Source organism: Suricata suricatta, chromosome 8, assembly GCF_006229205.1.
Source record: "Suricata suricatta isolate VVHF042 chromosome 8, meerkat_22Aug2017_6uvM2_HiC, whole genome shotgun sequence".
Classification (NCBI taxonomy): domain Eukaryota; kingdom Metazoa; phylum Chordata; class Mammalia; order Carnivora; family Herpestidae; genus Suricata; species Suricata suricatta.
Genome location: NC_043707.1, coordinates 102,171,174 through 102,178,426, shown reverse-complemented (window position 1 = coordinate 102,178,426; position 7,253 = coordinate 102,171,174).

The window sequence follows — 7,253 nt, the reverse complement described above, 5'->3', positions numbered from 1 at the left end:
TTCTTCTCAAAACTAGAACAAACTATCCTCAAATTCATATGGAACCACAAAAGACCCCGTATAGCCAAAGTTATATTGAAGAAGAAAACCAAAACAGGAGGCATCACAATCCCAGACTTTAGCCTCTACTACAAAGCTGGATATTATTTAAATCTCCTGTTTTAGCTAGCTTTCCTGACATTTATATGGCAGAGGAAGGGAAGTGCCCACCACCTCATTACTGCCAAGTTGGGGTAGAAGTTAGGGTACAAGTCAGGATTTCTAGTTTGGACTCTGTTTCCATGCAGGGTGGAGGCTATTCATTACTGCTGGGCAGGAATGGAAGTTCTGACTCCCCACTAGTGCTCCGACTGATACCTTTCTGCCTGAGGAAGATAGGAGTGCCTCATTTCTGCTCCCAATGTGACCTCCATGGACACTATGGGGGAGAAGAGATATAGCTTCATTATTGATGGGTGGTGAATATCCTGGCCCTCTACTAGACTTCCCCTGACCACTTCCCCATTATCCTATTTTTAAAATAATGTATTTAATTGTAAGTTTATCTAATTTAATTTTTAAATGGTTATTTCTAACAATTGGCTCAAAAATTTCTTGAAAATTTAACAATCAACTCTCATGAGCCCGCAGAAGCTGGCTCTAGCACAACTCAGTAAAAACACACATAACCTTTGATACAGCAACTCCACTGCTAGGAATCTACCCTGAGGAATTCTGAATTTATCTTAAATTCATCTGTGCAACTATTTGCTGGACATGTCTTATACCCATGTGTGTTAATAAGACATCTCAAATTTATTATATCCAGAACTAAACCTTTAACTTTAACTCCATTAAAACTTTTTTCTCCTGTGTTTACCATCTCAGCATGTGGCTACCATCACTCAAATGCTCAGGTTAATCAGTCTTGACTCTTCTTTTTCTCTTATACCATCTAAACTATTAGCAAATCCTTCTGACTGAATCACCAAAATATGTTATGAATCTGATGACTTCTTACCTTCTTTATCATTGAGCCTCATTGGTTCTAAGTAACCAGTTTCTGAAGTAATCACTGTGGCTTTGTCTGGCCAAACCTAAGTTTACCTATCTCTGAGAGTATTGAGTCAATCCCACCTAAGCACTTGCATAAATGGATTCTGGCAAAAAAAGATAATTTTGGTTCTAATGTTGCAGCATGATCATTTTATTACTTATGTTCTTGTTACAAACATAACATAATTCTACACATATATAGCAGATTAATTAGGAAAATAGAAAAGAAAAATAAAGAACTTAGTGCTTATAATCCTTTATATTTTCAGTAGCATGTCTTTGAATGTGAATTAACTAACATGAGCTAAACAAATCCTTTTTGTTTAAGTGCTTCTTCTTTTAGGGTACTTATCTGTATATTTATTTATTTAGAGAGAAAGCATGAGCAGAAAAGGGGCAGAGAAAAAAGAGAGAGAATCCCAAGCAGGCGCTGCACTGTCAGCTCAGAGCTTGACATGGGGCTTGAACTTATGAACTGTTAAGATCATGATCTGAGCCAAAGTCAGATGCTTAACTCACTGAGCCACCTAGGCATCCCCCCAAAATCCTTTTATTTATTTATTTATTTATTTTTATAGTTTATTGTCGAGTTGGTTTCCATATAACACCCAGTGCTTTTCCCCACAAGTGCCCTCCTCCATGACCATCACCTCCCTTCACCTTTCCCCCTCCCCCTTCAGCCCTCAGTTTGTTTTCAGTATTCAAGAGTCTCTCATGATTTGCCTCCCTCCCTCTCCCTAACTCTTTTTCCCCATTCCCCTCCCCATGGTGATCAAGAGGATGTGGTTTATATGTACAATGGAATACTACATGGCAATGAGAAGGAATGAAATCTGGCCATTTGTAGCAAAGCGGATGGACCTCGAGGGTGTCATGCTAAGCAAAATAAGTCAGGGGGAGAAGGACAGATACCATATGTTTTCACTTATAGGTCTAACAAGAAAAATCTTTTTTAAAAACAAATATTTAAAACTATCTAGATCCATTTGGTTCTTTTAAAAAGGCCAATGTTCATGTGGCGCCTGAGTGGCTCAGTCAGTTGAGCGTCCTACTTCAGCTCATGTCATGATCTCGCAGTCTGTGAGTTCAAGCCCAGTGTCAGGCTCTGTTCTGACAGCTCAGAACCTGGAGCCTGCTTCTGATTCTCTCTCCCACTCTCTCTGCCTTCCCCCTACTCATTCTCTGTCTCTCTCACTCTCAAAAATGAATAAATATTTTAAAAATTAAAAATAAATAAAAAGTCAAGGTTTAATCTTTTTTCACATAGAATGGAACAATGTGATTATATATGAATATTCACGGAAAATTTCTCTATATGGAAAACATACCTTTTTCTAAGGTGCTCTTTAATTCACTGCTCACACACTTAAAAATAAACATGAGAGAAGACCTGTTTTGCACCTTTGTGCCAGGAACCTTTTAAACCTCTCTTCAGTTTATTGCTGAATTCTCTGTTTTCTTCACTGGACCCACAAAGGAGTAGTTTTCTTCATTTGAAATTTATAATTGCCAAATAGAACATAGTTCTAAATTTGAAATGTTATGACTCTTATAAAAGTTACCCTGACTTTTTAACTGCAGTAACTACTTTATATGCAAAATTTCAGAACAATCGTAACTCATATGATTATCACTGTTTAAGAAAGTTATGTCTGTTAGATCCAATTTTTGTATGTGGGGGGCTAGAATTTAATAAAGGGAATATATTTACAAAGGCATCGGCAGAATTTAAGGAAACCAACAAGGGATGAGGCAGTATTCCAGGGCTAATAACAGTGAGAGAGTTAGTAAAAGAAGATATTGTTTACCAGGATTCTCAACTGTTGGCTCTGCCTTCCCCAGCCCATGCTTCCTTGATACTTTTAGTACTTGGGTAGACAGAAAAGTACTTTTTTCAGTGCATCCCTGCTGCTGGTAGCTACTAGTCTACATGACTATTTGATGGTTTGCAGGAAACCATGTGTGAAAGACTGAGCTAGATGCAATCTGTATGTTCAGTACACATTTGAGTGCCACTGCATGTGAGGAATGTGGTAAGTACTGAGACAGTCAAGAAGACAAACTTGATTTTTGTCTACAGGGAATCACAGTTTTCACCTATTTATATAGATGGTGTTTGTACTACCTGCATATGACCTAGATGCTTAATACAATTTTTTTTTTCAGTCAATCCCCAAAGCTTTGCTCCCACTGGCTTCCTTGTTTCTCAGGTCTAAGGGTACTAATGACTTCTGGCTGTCTTTGGTTCTTGAGATCTTCTTCTTTCCTTGTTTCTTCCTTTAAACTTGTCCATATCTCTGTAGATAGTCCCTTTATAAAATTCTATTAATTTAAGTTCTTTTGAGTATGCTATCCATTTAATGCAAGGACTTAAATTAATATAATCTATTTCAACATGGGTTTTGACTGAAAGCTGATGTTAGAAATATTCAGGGGTGCCTGGGTGGCTCAGTGGGTTAAGTAGCCAACTCTTTGATTTTGGCTCAGGTCCTGATCACACAGGTCATAGGTTCTAGCCCCATGTTGGGCACTGCACTGACAGTGTGGAGCCTGCTTGGGATTCTCTGTCTCCTTCTCTCTCTGCCCCTCCCCTGCTCTCTCAAGAAATAAATAAACATATTTTTAAACAAGAAATATCCAAATTCTGGTTAACTACTGACTTACTTGAGTAAATGCTTTAAAGAGCTAGCTGCTTGGGAGCACCTGAGTGGCTCAGTCGAGATGGAGTCCCATGTTGGGTTCCATGCTGAGCATGGAGCCTGTTTCAGAGTCTCTCTCTTTCCCTTCCCCCATGCTCTCTCTCATAAATCAAAAAAAAAAATAGTGTTTATGGAGCTAGCTACTTCTCTTTAAAAGTATCATTCCCATCACCTCTTTTATGCTTCATCTCAATACTGTTTGTTTCCATGACTCTTATCTAAAATTTTATTTTTTAGGGGCGCCTGGGTGGCTCAGTCGGTTGAGCGGCTGGTTTTGGCTCAGGTCATGATCTCACAGTTCGTGGGTTTGAGCCCCACGTCGGGCTCTGTGCTGACAGCTAGCTCAGGGCCTGGAACCTGTCTTCATATTCTGTGTCTCCCCCTCGCTCTGGCCCTCCCCTGCTCAAGCTCTCTTTCTCTCTCTCTCAAAAATAAATAAAACATTAAAAAAATTTTTTTAGTAAAATTTTATTTTTTACTTGCTTATTTATAATCTTTTCCATTAGACTGTAAGTTGCGTAGAGATCATGTTTATTTTTTCATAATTTTATTCCTTGTGACTAACATATAGTAGATGCTCAATAAATATTTGTTCATTCATTTATTCGACAAATATTAACTGAGTACCTACTATGTGCCAAGCCCTGCATTTACATTTTTGAAAATAGAAAAAGTAAACCAGTTCCCTCACTTATGAAATGAAGAAACAATTGTGTTCCAGATACATAGATTATATATAGATAGATAGATACAGATACAGATATAGATATAGATATATCAGATGTTAATAGCCTTTACATGAAAACATCATTCTATAGACAAAGGGAAACAGTGATTCAAAAGTTGAACTGATTTTTTGTTGCAGGTTTCCTCAACCACCTTTTAATAGGCAAATATGAATTTACAAAAGGGGATTAATATATATGCAGTGTTTCCCAAGCTCTTTTATCACAGAATCCCATTTTAAAGAACCAGTCAAAATTAATATTTCAAAATAGGCCATAATTGGGGGTCATGGTTGTTGTTTTGGATTTTTTAATGTTTATTTATTTTTGAGAGAGAGAGAGAGACAGACAGACAGACTGCAAGCAAGGGAGAGGCAGAGAGTGAGGGAAATACAGAATCTGAAGCAGGCTCCAGACTCTGAGCTGTCAGCACAGCTCAAATTCATGAAATGTGAGATCATGACCTGAGCTGAAGTTGGACGTTTAACCAACTGAGCCACCCAGGTGCCCCATGGTTTTGGATTTTTTAAGTGGGCTAGGAAAAATATGACTAGAAGTGCAATTTCCCTATCTAATCCATTCCAATTTATTATTATTCAATCAATTGACTTAAAATATACAACATAAAATGATCTTTATGATTTAAGAGCAAGTTATGCCTTTTTTTAGAAGATATAAAACAAATTTGAACAGTTTTACAGTTGACTCACAGGGTGATGTACAATTAACAACAGATCTTCAATACAATAGTTTGGTCCTCAAAGATGTGCACACAAAATTGAAACATTGGCACAATTTCAAATTAATCTATGTTTAATTCTGGGCCATATCAACATAGCTTTAATGAATTTAGCAATTCACCAGGATGGCCTACTGCACAAACTATATACCTTTTAATTTTGTACCTTAAATACTATTTTTCTCCCAGAAGAAATTTGATTACCACCTCTTAATCATTGTGTTTTTGAAAAAATGTGTTATCTCTGGGCCTTAGTTTCCTCAACTATTAAATGACATACTAATTCCTAGCTCACAGAACTAAGTAAGATCATATATATGTATATATATATGTATGTATATATGTGTGTGTATGTGTGTGTGTATATATACATATATATATACATATATATATATTCCTCTCATGAGTGGGATGTTACAGACAAGCCAGGGGAACAGGATAGACAGAATAAAAAATGTGGTTAAGTATGAAACATCAGTAAGAATGCATATTTAGCCACATGGGTGGCTCAGTTGGTTAGGCATCCAATTCAGCTCAGGTCATGACTCCCTGGTTTGTGGGTTTGAGCCCCACATCAGGAACCTGCTTTGGATTCTCTGTCTCTCTCCCTCCCTCCCAATCTGTCTTTCTCAAAAATAAATAAACTTAAAAAAAAAAAGACTGCATGTTTAATTACTATAGGCACAGATGGTGAAATATAGAAATATTTATAGATACGTGTATACAGATGGGTTAGTATGTGCACACATACCTCTTTGTTCTATCTGCTCAGAGAGCTTAGAAGAAATGGCATCCCAAACATAATGAACACACTTAGGTCCTAGATCTTGGCTTCTAATACCATTATCCATGAAACAGAACCAGGGTTCCTTGGGAAATGGCTGGTTCTAGGACTAGGGCAGGCAATATACATGAATCCGGGTAATCTTGTGGTGTCAGAAAGTAAGGGCTTGTTCAACACACACACACACACACACACACACACACACACACACACACACACTGGGGAGCTATGTCAGAGGGGCATAAGAGCCAGCTTAAAGAACTCTCAGTGGCTAAAAATGAAATAATTTGAGCAACACAATAAAAGTGGCATCAGGGCACCTGGGTGGCTCAGTCATTTGAGTGTCTGTCTGACTTCAGCTCAGGTCATGATCTCGTGGTTTGTGAGTTCGAACCCCACATCAGGCTTGTTGCTGTCAGCCTGTCAGTGCAGAGCCCGCTTCAGATCCTCTGTCCACCTCTGTCCCTCCCCTGCTTGTGCTCTCCCAAAAACAAATAAATATTTTTTAAAAATAAATAAATAAAAAATAAAAATAACATCAAATTATAACCCAGGTACAAAATAAATATCCATGAGTCTAATTATATAAATAAATAACTTAATTAATGGGTGAGAATAGGAAAATTTCCCATGCAGAAAATTTCCAAGTACACTATATAGATACTCAAGCCTAAAAAGGGGAGCAGAGTTTCTACTCCTTAAATGTAGGTTGCACCTGAGTGCCTTTCTTCCCAAAAGCACAATATGGAAAGTTGGAAGTGAGAAAAATCTTCATAGTAGAAAAGCCTAACAAATACTTCTTCTGTCAGGAGATCAAGGTAAACATCAACAGTTCTATGTCATGTTGGTGGTATGTAACCTTGGTATCATATGATGAAAATTGCACTTTACATTTATAATCTTCCTCCAAAAAACCAATAATTCATACCATTACACACCTATTAGAATGTTTAAACTCTAGATCATTGACTATATCAAATTTGCTCAAGAATGTAGATAAACAGGGACTCTCATTCATTGCTGTGTGAATGCAAAATGGTACAACCATCTTGGAAGTTTGGCAGTTTTCTTATAAAACTAAACATGCTCATATCATTTGATCCAGTGACTGCATCCTTTGGCATTTTCACAAAAGAGTTGAAAAATAATATTTACTGAAAAATCTTCACACAGATATTTGTAGAACCTTTATTCATAATTGCCAGAGTTTAGAAGCAACCAAGATACTCTTCAGTAGGTAAATAGATAAACTGTGGTGCATGTAAACAAGG